Source organism: Ascaphus truei, chromosome 4 (genome assembly GCF_040206685.1).
Source record: "Ascaphus truei isolate aAscTru1 chromosome 4, aAscTru1.hap1, whole genome shotgun sequence".
Taxonomy (NCBI): domain Eukaryota; kingdom Metazoa; phylum Chordata; class Amphibia; order Anura; family Ascaphidae; genus Ascaphus; species Ascaphus truei.
Genome location: NC_134486.1, coordinates 9077864 through 9092135, shown reverse-complemented (window position 1 = coordinate 9092135; position 14272 = coordinate 9077864). Strand labels below are relative to the sequence as shown.

At 49.9% G+C, this 14272-nt stretch overlaps 1 protein-coding gene across 4 annotated transcripts in view; it reads left to right on the top strand.

Annotated features, from left to right (window-relative positions):
* The window catches only part of MAPRE3 (microtubule associated protein RP/EB family member 3), a 120861-nt gene that overhangs the window by 47230 nt on the left and 59359 nt on the right, over positions 1 to 14272 (top strand). For all 4 annotated transcript variants that reach the window (XM_075595310.1, XM_075595311.1, XM_075595308.1 and 1 more), the window contains exon 2: positions 7918 to 7966. The gene's annotated coding sequence lies outside the window, so the exon portion shown is untranslated. The remainder of the gene's footprint in view (positions 1 to 7917; positions 7967 to 14272) is intronic.

Sequence of the window (14272 nt, the reverse complement as noted above, 5' to 3'; positions counted from 1 at the left end):
TCTGTATCCCCGCTGAAGGAACGTCAGCCAGGCGAGAGGGACTATAGGACACCTTCTGTATCACCGCTGAAGGAACGTCAGCCAGGCGAGCGGGACTATAGCACATCTTCTGTATCACCGCTGAAGGAACGACAGCCAGGCGAGAGGGACTATAGCACATCTTCTGTATCACCGCTGAAGGAACGTCAGCCAGGCGAGCGGGACTATAGCACATCTTCTGTATCACCGCTGAAGGAACGTCAGCCAGGCGAGCGGGACTATAGCACATCTTCTGTATCACCGCTGAAGGAACGTCAGCCAGGCGAGCGGGACTATAGCACATCTTCTGTATCACCGCTGAAGGAACGACAGCCAGGCGAGAGGGACTATAGGACACCTTCTGTATCACCGCTGAAGGAACGTCAGCCAGGCGAGCGGGACTATAGCACACCTTCTGTATCACCGCTGAAGGAACGACAGCCAGGCGAGCGGGACTATAGCACACCTTCTGTATCACCGGTGTAGGAATGACAGCCAGGCGAGCGGGACTATAGCACATCTTCTCAAGCAATTGGGACTATAGCACAATTCTCAAGCTACTCTTGCCGACCCCCGTGGAGTTTTTCCTGCCTGTGCGCGGCCGCTCGTCTTCGTTCCCCGCTGCGAGAGGGGGGGGGGGGCGCCGCGCTGTGCAGACAGTTTCTCCTGCTCACAAGAAAATTGAGAGCAGGACTCGCGACGGAGCGCTAGGCCACGCCCCCGCCACGCCCCTCCCTGTCTTTCCCCCTGCAGCTCTCTGCAGACCGGGAAACTCGGCTGCTGCTGGGGCGCAGGCGCTGGGGCGCAGGCGCTGGGGCGCTGGGGCGCAGCCTTAGTGCGGACGTAACGACTTCCATAGCTACTGCTCTGATTTGTTTCATTTTAATGTATCCCATTTGCCTTGTTCTCTGGTGCGCGCCTAGAACAGGGGGTTCCAGTCCTCAAGCACCCCTACCCCCCCTAACAGGACAGGTTTTAAGAATATCCCAGCTTCAGCACCTATGCTGAAGCAGGGACTGATTGAGCCACCTGTGCTGAAGCTGGGGCTGATTTTTCCACCTGTGCTGAAGCTGGGGCTGATTTTTCCACCTGTGCTGAAGCTGGGGCTGATTTTTCCACCTGTGCTGAAGCTGGGGCTAATTTTTCCACCTGTGCTGAAGCTGGGGCTGATTTTTCCACCTGTGCTGAAGCTGGGGCTGATTTTTCCACCTGTGCTGAAGCTGGGGCTGATTTTTTCACCTGTGCTGAAGCTGGGGCTGATTTTTCCACCTGTGCTGAAGCTGGGGCTGATTTTTCCACCTGTGCTGAAGCTGGGGCTGATTTTTCCACCTGTGCTGAAGCTGGGGCTGATTTTTCCACCTGTGCTGAAGCTGGGGCTGATTTTTCCACCTGTGCTGAAGCTTGGAAATCCTTAAAACCTGACCTGGTTGGGGTTTTTGAGGACTGGAGTTTAACACCCCTGCTCCAGCATAAGAGAATATCTACTAATAGGAACCGTGTTCATACGTGTTGGTGTCCAACGCTGGCAGTGTACGCAGGGCTGTACATAGCGTTCTGGCGCTGGTCCATTGAGCTTGCAATCACATTGTGGTGACTGAGGCTCAGGGAGAGACAGCGATCAGATCACACGGAGAGGTGACGCTGGCTTCACCGCTGAGTGTTGCCACGGCTAAGCACGTCGTTGTGTCTTTGTTGTGACAACGTGAAGCTTGTAGCTGCAGAGCTCAGCGTATGTAACCCATTCCCTGCCGGAGAGGGGGACCCTGCTCTGTGTGATAGGGGGCTCACAGGGTTGTGACTTCACTGTAGGGACACGGTGTGCTTGAGAAGTGGCGTTCCCGTGCGTTCCGCGCAGAGGGTCACAGGGCAGGTGTGAGTCAGCGGCATGGGACACTGTTAGGCGCTGGTGAGTAGAAAACGTGATCCTGGCATGAAACAAGTGCTGATGGTGGCACTTTTAGCTTGCAGTCCATTTTAAACGAGGTGTTTCCCTAGAGCAGGGCTCTTCAACTAGTTTTCTAAGGGGTCCGGATCAGAACACAGGACCGATTGTTCATTCATTTGTGATGCAGTGAAATACTACAAAATGATGTATTTCAACATTTTCACACACAATCCCCGCAAGCGCAGAATCCCCCCCCCCCCCCCCACACACACACACACACACACAATCCCCGCAAGCGCAGAACCCAAACCCACCGCAATATATACATACACACACACACACACACACAATCCCCGCAAGCGCAGAACCCAAACCCACCGCAATATATATACACACACACACACACACACACACACACACAATCCCCGCAAGCGCAGAACCCAAACCCACCGCAATATATACATACACACACACACACACACACACAATCCCCGCAAGCGCAGAACCCAAACCCACCGCAATATATACACACACACACACACACACACAATCCCCGCAAGCGCAGAACCCAAACCCACCGCAATATATACACACACACACACAAAGATGGAGTCCGCAGCACACTCAAAATGAAAAGTTGTTTAATCCAAGAAATTCATCAGGCAATCACAGAAACTCCAGAGGTTTTCTTGGATTAAACAACTTTTCATTTTGAGTGTGCTGCGGACTCATCTTTTTGTGTGTGTGTGTGTGTGTGTGTGTGTGCTGCGGACTCATCTTTTTGTGTGTGTGTGTGTGTGTGTGTGTGTGTGTGTGTGTGTGTGTGTGTGTGTGCTGCGGACTCCATCTTTTTGTGTGTGTGTGAGTGTGCTGCGGACTCCATCTTTTTGTGTGAGTGTGCTGCGGACTCCATCTTTTTGTGTATCTTACAGACCGGTTGGTGTTCCCTGTCTATCTGCTAGCACCTGGATTTCTGATAAGTATTTATTTCTATTTTTGTGAGTATAGTCCTTTGCTTGTGTGCACCCAGCTTTTGTGTATATATATATATATATATATATATATATATATATATATATATATATATATATATATATATATAGTGTGTGTCATAAGGAGTGTTACTGAGACTGTGACCTCATGTATATAACAGAGCCCAAACCTACGTATATTGTATGTCTTTATTTTTATAGCGCCAAAAGTGTACTCAGCGCTTCACAAAGAATACAGTACAGGGAATTATAATAATACACTAAGTGCAGCAAAATCAGACAATAGGAAAGGAAATCCCTGCCCCGAAGAGCTTACAATCTATGAGGTCTGAAGGGAGACAGCAGGTGAAGGAGAAAGTGCTGTACATGGCAGTGCTTGGTCACAATGGGTGGTAGGAGTGATTGAGTGTAGGACAGTAACCATGAGTGCAGGCTATTGTGAGTAGCAGCAAGTGAATGGAGTGTGTTCAGAGCACTCAAATGTTGAACGGACGATCCTTAGCCAAATTTGTAAAGAAAAAGAAAAATGAGGTACCCTTGTATGGAAAAATACACAAAGGCTTTATTGGGGCATATGACAAAAATAGACAAAGAAAGTCCTCCTTTGGGATGCTTGATATGTGGGGCGAGTTTTAAGGTTAGTCAGGATTAAATCAGAAGGTTAACACCATTTACAGGGGAGGAGATGGCAGGGGGGTGTGGGTGAGATCAGGTGTGTATGTCTGGGTTCAGGCTTAGGGGAGATCCCCAGCAGCAGGAAGGAGTAGATAGAGGGTGTGAATAGAGTATTTGTGTGGGTGTTTTTTATTGAGGGGTAAAGAAGTTGTTGGGAGAGAGGTGTATAAATAATGGTGCAGTGGGGAGTGGGGAAGTTGGAGAGAACAGAGACATTCACAAAGGAGTGAGGAAACCGTAAACAGAAAAGCAATAAGGAGGGCATAGTAAGATGCAGGAGGGAGGGCATAGTGAGATGCAGGAGGGAGGGCATAGTAAGATGCAGGAGGGAGGGCATAGTAAGATGCAGGAGGGAGGGCATAGTAAGATGCAGGAGGAGAGACTTCCCAGGTATTGGAGGGTAGGAAGAGTATACAAAGAATCACAGCTTTTGGAAAGTTACATTCTCACAGTTGCAAAGTTGGTGTGCAGAGTCCCGATCCTCCTCAAATCTTCCCTTCCAATTTCAATTCCGAAATTAACTCTGCCGGACACTTTAAATGTGACACTTAAGATGTTACACACAGCCACAATTATGTGTCATAAGGAGTGTGATGGAGATTGTGACCTCATGTATATAACAGAACCCAAACCCACTGCACTGTATATATATGTATGTATGTGTGTGTCTCATAAAGAGTGTGACTGAGACCTCATGTATATAACAGAACCCAAACCCACCGCACTGTATATATATATATATATATATATATATATATATATATATATATATATATGTATGTATGTGTGTGTCTCATAAAGAGTGTGACTGTGACCTCATGTATATAACAGAACCCAAACCCTTCTCTCCTCCCCCTCTTCTCCCCCATCCTCTCCTTCCCCCATCCTATCCTTCCCCCCTTCCTCTCCTTCCCCCCCTCCTTTCCTTCCCCCCCCCCTCTTATCCTTCCCCCCCCTCCTTTCCTTCCCCCCCTCCTTTCCTTCCCCCCCTCCTCTCCGCCCCCCCTCCTTTCCTTCACCCCCCTCCTCTCCTTCCCCACCTTCCCCCCCGAGCATCTGTTACTCCCGCGCGTTCTGCAGGACGAGAGCAGTCTAACCACTTACAGCCAAATGGAAGGCGATGGGGACAGTGCAGTGATGGGTGTTAGGGGGTTCCCTGTTGTGATTTGAAGCGTGGGGGTTAAGAAAAGTAGTGGTCTGTCCCTGGCTCCAATAAATTGTAAATGTATTTAACATTGTGGCAAAGCAGTTCTGTCATTATTATTATATAAAGATGGATAGAATATTCTTGGGTCCCTGACATAAACGTATTTTTCTTTAATGGAAAGTGGAAGTATAAGCGTCCGTAAGAAAGTAGTGCTCCTCTGCGCCTCACAGTACCGTCACACAGGAGCGGTGATTTGCCATCTCGTACTTTCCCTGCGCCCTTCCCAACGCTGCTTTCAGGTTTTAATTCTGACGCTCCGTTCAGGAAATAGAAACGTGTCAAATATTAAGTGCCCGGGAGGTTAAAATGGAGCTCTCCCCAGAGCAGAGTGCAGTGACGGTTACTATGGTAACCTCAGACGCTGGAGATAAGAAAATCATTCTTTTTAACAGTGGAAAAACATATGTATATTCTTAGAGAGCGTTTCTGTACTTACTCCGGGGGAAATGACTAACATTGTGCGAGTTAATCTCACACAGACTTCTGGGGGTTTGCTACTTTCTGTTCCCCTGAACACTTTCCCCAATCTCCTGCTGACCCCTCTCGTTGTAAAGGATGGGGGGGGGGGGGTGTGCAGTGTTCCTGGACTCCCCCCTGAGTGGGGGTGAGGGGGGCCACGTATTGTTCTGCATTGCAACATGTTTAATTGCCGGATCTGTGCCCAGATATTATCAGCACGGGATCTGCTTCTACCCGCTCTGAAAAGCTGTTTCCACTCGCACAGGCGGCAGCAGCGTCTCGGGACACACGCCAGGCAGGGTTACTGGAATAACAAGCAGCACCAATGTTTCTGCATTTACTGCATGTATGTTATACAGCTGGGGTTTTTTTAACTTTTTATTTAAAGGTTTTTTTTAAAATAATAACCAAATAGAAAGGACTCCCCAGCGCCTAACAAAAAGCTGGCTCCTAAACATTCTGGCTGGCTCCTACACATTCTGGCTGGCTCCTACACATTCTGGCTGGCTTCTAAGTTATATTTTTGGCCACCCCTGTAAATGATATAATATTGAAGTTCCCAGTGAAGGTGCAATATGCAGCAAGTCACGGACATGTTCTGAGTGAGGATGTAAGTTGGCGTTTAAAGCTTTACACTCTTCTGCCCCTCCTTACGTCTCAGCCCTAATTTCTCGCTATGCACCATCCCGACTCTTGCGTTCTGCTCAAGGATAACTTCTCTCTACCCCCTTTTTTTTTGTATCTAAAGCCCTCTCCCACCTTAAACCTTTCTAACTGACTGCCCCACACCTCTGGAACGCCCTTCCCCTCAGTACCCGACTAGCACCCTCTCTATCCACCTTTAAGACCCACCTTAAGACACACTTGCTTAACGAAGCATATGAGTAGCATCGTGGCTAATACTATACACATGATACATAAAGCTTGGCCCCCTGCAGACGCACTTACCAGAACTCCCTCCTACTGTCTCTGTACGTTCTTCATACCTACCAATTAGACTGTAAGCTCCTCGGGGCAGGGACTCCTCTTCCTTAATATTACTTTTATGTCTGAAGCACTTATTCCCATGATCTGTTATTTATATTATTTGTTATTTATGAGTGTCACGTGTATTACTACTGTGAAGCGCTATGTACATTAGTGGCACTATATAAATAAAGATATACATGCATACATACGTACTGTACATACATGCATACATACATACTGTACATACATACATACGTACTGTACATACATACATACATGCATACGTACTGTACATACACACATGCATACATATGTACTGTACATACATACATGCATACGTACTGTACATACATACATACTGTACATACATACATATGTACTGTACATACATACATGCATACGTACTGTACATACATGCATACATACATACTGTACATACATACATACATATGTACTGTACATACATGCATACATACATACTGTACATACATACATACATACGTACTGTACATACATGCATACGTACTATACATACATACGTACTGTACATACATACGTACTGTACATACATGCATACGTACTGTACATACACACATGCATACATACGTACTGTACATACATACATGCATACGTACTGTACATACATGCGTACATACATATGTACTGTACATACATACATGCATACGTACTGTACATACATGCATACATACTGTACATACATACATATGTACTGTACATACATGCATACGTACTGTACATACATGCATACATACATACTGTACATACATACATATGTACTGTACATACATACATGCATACGTACTGTACATACATGCATACATACATACTGTACATACATACATACGTACTGTACATACATACATGCATACGTACTGTACATACATGCATACATACATGCATACATACATACTGTACATACATACATACGTACTGTACATACATACATGCATACGTACTGTACATACATACATGCATACATACTGTACATACATACATACGTACTGTACATACATACATGCATATGTATGATAACAGTCTCATGAACCAAGCAAACCCCACTATATTGTAGTTTTTTTTATATATAATGCTGTTAGACACTACAGTGCAGAGAGTGGGGGCGGAGGGGGTATACAGCAGGGGGCTCAACTCCAGTCCTCAAGCCCCCCCAACAGGTCAGGTTTTAAGGATATCCCAGCTTCAGCACAGGTGGCTCAATCAGTCCAAGACTGAGCCACTGATTGAGCCACCTGTGCTGAAGCAGGGACTGATTGAGTGACCTGTGCTAAAGCAGGGACTGAGCGACCTGTGCTGAAGCAGGGACTGATTGAGCTACCTGCGCTGAAGCAGGGACTGATTGAGCTACCTGCGCTGAAGCTGGAATGTTCTGAAAAGCTGATCTGTTGGTGGGGCTTGAGCACCCCTGGTGTATGCATCTCTGCCTGGGAGAGATACTGTGCCACATTGCACAGCTTTACCAGGTGCTGTGACTCGTTTCTATAGGTTCTATAGGTCTCTTCTCATACTGTACGTATAGTATAATAATGTAAACGGTATACAGAGAGAATATGTAACCTCTGCCGTAGCACTATCACGTGAAGGGAAGCGGGATACGGGTGTTTGTGTTTCCCGGAGGGAGAAGACATGTTTAGGGGTCTCTGACCTCGCCCTGACGTGTTCTCTGTTCTCTGCAGGAAGCCCCCGCGTGCTGTTTCACTAGTGGAGACCTCTGTATGCGAACAGGTAAGCCGGCATTCAATATATCACGCTATATCCTGCCCTGTGACTGCAAACACAGGAAGTCCCGCCCACACCGCAGAGGGAGGTCCCGCCCCACCCTGCGGGAGGTCCCGCCCACACCCCTGCGGGAGGTCCCGCCCACACCGCAGCGGGAGGTCCCGCCCACACCGCAGCGGGAGGTCCCGCCCACACCGCAGCGGGAGGTCCCGCCCACACCCCTGCGGGAGGTCCCGCCCACACCCCTGCGGGAGTTCCCGCCCACACCCCTGTGTGAGGTTAGGTGCTTCAGGGGAGGCTAACCCCCTGTATGTCATAGCGGTTGTACCTCTATGGCAGGGGTGGCCAACTCCAGTCCTCAAGGGCCACCAACAGGTCAGGTTTTCAGGATATCCCTGCTTCAGTACAGGGGGCTCAGTCTTCAGTTGAAGCAGGGATATCCTGAAAACCTGACCTGTTGGTGGCCCTTTGGGGCTAGAGTTGGCCGCCACCCTTGCTCTATGACTAGAAGGTCGTTAGGGTGTCAGTATTAACCCCGTAACTACCTTAGTGACCATGATCGCATGCATGAAACCTGCTTTCGTGGCCACTATGGCTTCTAAGGGGTTAATAGATCTTTATTAAAGGCCACCGCCGTGTCAGCCATATCCTAACGAGGGCGATGTTGTGGCATGTAATGAGCTTTGTGGGCTGGCGTTAACGTCAGGGAACTGAGCGTCCGGTACCCAGTCTCCTGGTGTTTTGGGCCTGGACTTAGCGGAGCTTTGTGGATCTGGCGCATAGCGGTGCCGCTGCAGCCAGGGATTGTGGGTAATGCTGGCCATGCACGTCTGTGACCCTGGCTGTAATATGTGAAGCAGCAGGCGTAGGCTGACCGGGGAAATCTATTTAAATCCAACAAATACAATATAACATCGCTAGGTTCCCAACTAGTAAAGGAACAAAATACATCATCGCATGTAATTATATGTAGCCATGCATAATAATGACTGCATACATCTTCTCTGTTAGCAGTAAGTCCTGGTACACACAGGCCTGCCCACAGTAGTTATGGAGGTTTTCCCTCACCCCCTAGTGTGGTGCCCTGTGTAAGGATGGGAGTGGCTGTATACTCTGAGTCCCTGGATAGTGACCTCAGAGATGCGCCTGCCCCCTGGAGTATAAAGGGCACAGCACTGACAGTTAGTGTGTGGTTCGAGGGAGAGAGTAACCTGACGATACCGTTATTGAAGGAACACTTTTGTGACCCTAGTGCAGTAACTAGCGGGAACATAGTGATAAGTCCAGTGTGTTTACGCCACGCTGTGTCCAGGGACCTGGCACAGTGGTGATCTCCCTAGGAGAAAGGGAATCCCACTTCATGATTGGAGGGCGTACCTGGTCAAGGGACATCACACAGAGATGTGCGGCTAGAGCTGGCAGCTGCATGGGGCAGTCTGCTACATCCCTGTATTCAATAAAGATGTCCTTGAGAAAAAGAACCCCACTGTGTGAGTGTGAGATTACTCAACAGTGGATGGCACCAAGAAGGAGTTCCTCACCAGGACCATCTCCCTGCGGAAGCACAGATCCTGATGAGGTGGAGGCGCTGCACATGATGTAAGTTGGACTCGTACCCACTACCTCAGATACCTGTCCTGATTGACATCCCCAAATAACACCAAGCGGGAGACTCAAGAGTCCTGTTACTTGCAGGTGCACCACCACACACGCCTTGTAATGGGGGACTGGTTAGACCACACGGGCCAATATGAGATTGGGTGGGTCAGGCCAGAGGGAGCACCCGTTACAATTGGAGGCGCTGCTGAGATACCTGTCAACAGGACAGGCTTTTGCTAGGCACACAGTAGGAATTAAGGAAAGTGTCTGCTGCCACTTTGTGCTTGAGGGACGGAGCCAGGGGTAGTCAGGGAGGTGCCGGACATGCATGCCGCAAAGACGCCTTGGGATCCGTTAGGGGTTAGTGAGTCTGGAGCCGGGGGCTATTGCTGTTCTAGTCGCCTTGAGGTAGCGCTAGCGGGGGACGCCTGAAGGGGTAAACTGGTAACTGAGAGCAGGAATTCTGGAAGGGTCCGCACTAGGCTAGCCAAAAGTAGGTCGACGCCCAAAGTGCTGCATGGAAGAGCCAGAGTACTCTAGTCTCCATTCCAGACCACTTACCAAGGAGCACAGACTGGAGGAACGTGTTACGGTAGACACAGGAAGGGTGAGCCTAGCCTGAGGTAGTGCAAACACGAGTCAGATCTATGTTAGGTACACAAGGTGGTGCACAAGGCATGTTTATTGTACAGATGTGGTAGCTGCCCCGCAGAGCGGAGCTCCACGTACAGAGAATCGGTGTTCACCCAAAGAAACAGAGAGAACTGTCAAAATGGAGGATCTGTACAGAACAGAAGGTCCAGGATGGCAGGGAAGGAGAACCACAAGAATGGAGGATCTGCATAGAGCAGAAGGTCCAGGATTGCGGTCCGATGAAGAACAGGCTACAGAAGAGACTTTTGTGGGCTTGTTATGGAATGGCGTGAAAGCCGTGGCTGCGCCGTGTTTGTCCTGCATATGTTCTCGGGAAGATACCCCTGAGAATAGTGAGGACGAAAGTCTTACGAGATGGGAGGAACGAAATGGACTTTGTTATACCCCAATTAACAGACAGCCAGACGTTGCCTTCAGTGAGAGAAAAGACAGTGAAAGAAAAGACAATGCTTACCAAGATGGCGGTTCCCGCGTTCCCGGGACACCGCGTGGGCATGCTGCAAAAGGTCTTGCAACTTTGCAGTCTGCTAGATGTTGGCCAGGATTGGCGCCAACGCGAAAACTCCACCCCGATGGGGAGTTTGGCGCGAAAGCTGGAGCCGCGCCCTCATGGACTATGACTCACTCCGCACCTGTGCTGGGTCAGCCTACAAGTCTACGAGACATCCCCCTAGTTTCAACCAGGGGGAGTGGTTTGCGGTCTCACCGGATGTCGCAAGAGGAAATGGGAGGAAGGGTGACTATATCAGCCCATGCCTTTCAGTTGCGAAGAGCCATTGATCAGTACCGACCTCTGAGCAGAGTACCTCCGCTGATAAAAATGGCTGAAGCTGTTGCTAAAGTGGACCAAGGTCCTGTGATTTCCACGCACCCTTATTCGGCTCCAGGAGGCTTCCTGGTGATCCGGGTGGAGGGTGTAGAGACTGTGGCGTGTCTGTGCCTGCAGTGCAGACTGCCGGGCGGAGCCGTGGGCAGCGAAGCCCGATGCCCCCACTGTGGACTGCAGTACATGTGGCCCATGACCACATTCGTACCTGTACAATCTACGGGGATGACAGGAAATGTACCGGTGGCGATAGAAGAACAGCCGGGAGCTCTCTGGAACAAGAGTGCCAGTCCCGCAGAGTCGGAGCCAACATTGGTGCTTCCGATAGCGAAACTCAGCCATCGGAGAGGTGATCACCGAGGAGCCCATCGCCGGTCTCCTACTGGGATGCCTCGGCCGAACTGCAAACTGGAATCCTCGGATGAGGAGTGTGCAAGGCTGGCGGGTAAGGCAGTCATCAGACGGGACTGTCATACCAGTGGTACGCCATGGAGGGATGAAATTCCTCGTGGTGTGGAGACGCGGAATCGAATGTCTCCCGTACCGCGACCATCCGATCGCCGGAGTCCCACTGCCGTGGTGACTAGTGGATCGGACGGAGGCAGATCTACACCTACCCTGCACGGGACTAAGACACGGTGTCTGTCGCAGGCCCAGGAGGTGGAAGATCCAACGGAGCGAGTCCAGAGCCAGACTGGATCGCGTGGCAGAATGGCGTTGGAGGAGATCCTTGTGGAGGAAGAGATTCCGCTTGGGAATCCACCGCAAGATGGCGTCGCAGCACGTGCGTGTGCGGAAGTGGTGCCGGAGGACCAGGGAGGCCCCGAGTGGGAGATGGTGCCGCCTCTGCGATCGAGCAGCGGGAAGCGATCCCCTATTATCCAAGGGAATGGGCGGTTGAACGGAAAGCCCAGGAGTCCCAAGGTTGAAGACAAAGATGGACTTTGTGGCGATGCTAAGGCAGGTACCGCTGGGGAGCAGGTCGAAACCCTGTCCGTGCCTACTGGTCGGTCCCGTCCCCAAACCCCGTCCACACCCAAGGTTAGTCCTAAGGCCCTAGCTAAAACCATTGTACCCGTCCCTATCCTATTTGGATCTAGTTCCAGTTTAGGGTTGTCCGGGGAGTCACGGGGTTCTTTTGATGATCGGACTGGGAGCCTGGACTTGGGTACGTCGGATGATGGGTCGGAGGGAGGAGGGAACATGTCCCGACAAGTGTCGGGGTCGAGTGATTGTCCTAGCGGGATGAGTATTACTGTTAGGAATACCTCTCACCGTAAGGGAGTTAATACCAGATCTGAGGGTACATCTGGGGTGTCTTCTGGTGGGCCTGATGAGGAGTCACTGGAGGAAAATGCAGATTCTAGCTCCGAGGAACGGAAGGAGACTAGGTGGTGGGCCCCCTTGTACGAGGGGTATGCCTCGTGGCTTGACCGCACCCGCTTTATTTTAGAGAGGGAGGGGGTGGTTGATCACTGGTGGGCTGCCGGGGATTTTGATGATGAATCCTACCTTAGGGCTCTAAGGGTACGATGGGACCGTATACAGGCAGGCCTAATTATTCCTAAGGGGTCCGCAGGGTTAGATGATCCGGTGGAGACACATGAGCCCCTATCATGGGTGTTGCCCGGGACGGCTGGTCGAACCAGTTTAACTAGGGCTTGCAGAGCTGAGCGAGCTATCATTGCCAAGTACAGGAAGTCCCATGGGCTTGATTACCCCTATGTCCCTGAACCTCTAATGACAGAGATAGAGGAGAATAGGGAGAGATGGCTCAAGACTGATATTCAGTACTATATCATTGAGAGAGGAGTACCACGAGAATACAGCGTGACTGTGCATGATGCCGCGGGGCGAGAGGTGAAGAAGCCAGATCCTCGGCATTACTATTGAGTGTCCAATAGAGTGGTCTGTTGTTTCTTTTGCGCTCCCTGCTGGTCAGTGAGTGTACTGAGCGTTCATTATTATGTTCATGTAATGATGTTTGCTGTGTTATTTGTGTGTTCTTTTGCAGTGTTTCCTGGCGCAAGGTACACCAAATTTAGGTCCCAGCCGGGACGGTGGGTATTCACCAGGGGGAGTATGTAGCCATGCATAATAATGACTGCATACATCTTCTCTGTTAGCAGTAAGTCCTGGTACACACAGGCCTGCCCACAGTAGTTATGGAGGTTTTCCCTCACCCTTCCTGTGTGGTGCCCTGTGTAAGGATGGGAGTGGCTGTATACTCTGAGTCCCTGGATAGTGACCTCAGAGATGCGCCTGCCCCCTGGAGTATAAAGGGCACAGCACTGACAGTTAGTGTGTGGTTCGAGGGAGAGAGTAACCTGACGATACCGTTATTGAAGGAACACTTTTGTGACCCTAGTGCAGTAACTAGCGGGAACATAGTGATAAGTCCAGTGTGTTTACGCCACGCTGTGTCCAGGGACCTGGCCCAGTGGTGATCTCCCTAGGAGAAAGGGAATCCCACTTCATGATTGGAGGGCGTACCTGGTCAAGGGACATCACACAGAGATGTGCGGCTAGAGCTGGCAGCTGCATGGGGCAGTCTGCTACATCCCTGTATTCAATAAAGATGTCCTTGAGAAAAAGAACCCCACTGTGTGAGTGTGAGATTACTCAACAGTGGAGGGCACCAAGAAGGAGTTCCTCACCAGGACCATCTCCCTGCGGAAGCACAGATCCTGATGAGGTGGAGGCGCTGCACATGATGTAAGTTGGACTCGTACCCACTACCTCAGATACCTGTCCTGATTGACATCCCCAAATAACACCAAGCGGGAGACTCAAGAGTCCTGTTACTTGCAGGTGCACCACCACACACGCCTTGTAATGGGGGACTGGTTAGACCACACGGGCCAATATGAGATTGGGTGGGTCAGGCCAGAGGGAGCACCCGTTACATATATATAGAATGACAATTACTCGTCTAGATATTATCTCTCCTACCCATCATTAATATATAATCAGTCGGAACAATGAGCAAGATCGAGTCAAAAGAAACCCCAAAACACAGAGAAGGATGGAGACGATGGTATATCTAGTGAAACGCATTGTAATAGGCTCAATCAAAAACACAAAGGAACGCACAACATTGTATACAACGTGTAAAAGAAAGTGACATTTCTACAATATAATCAACAACGGTGAAGGTGCAGAATAAAGGTAAATTAATACCTCACCAGAAGTATGCAGCCACATACACGCGGGTGTCTGCCGGCTATTATTCT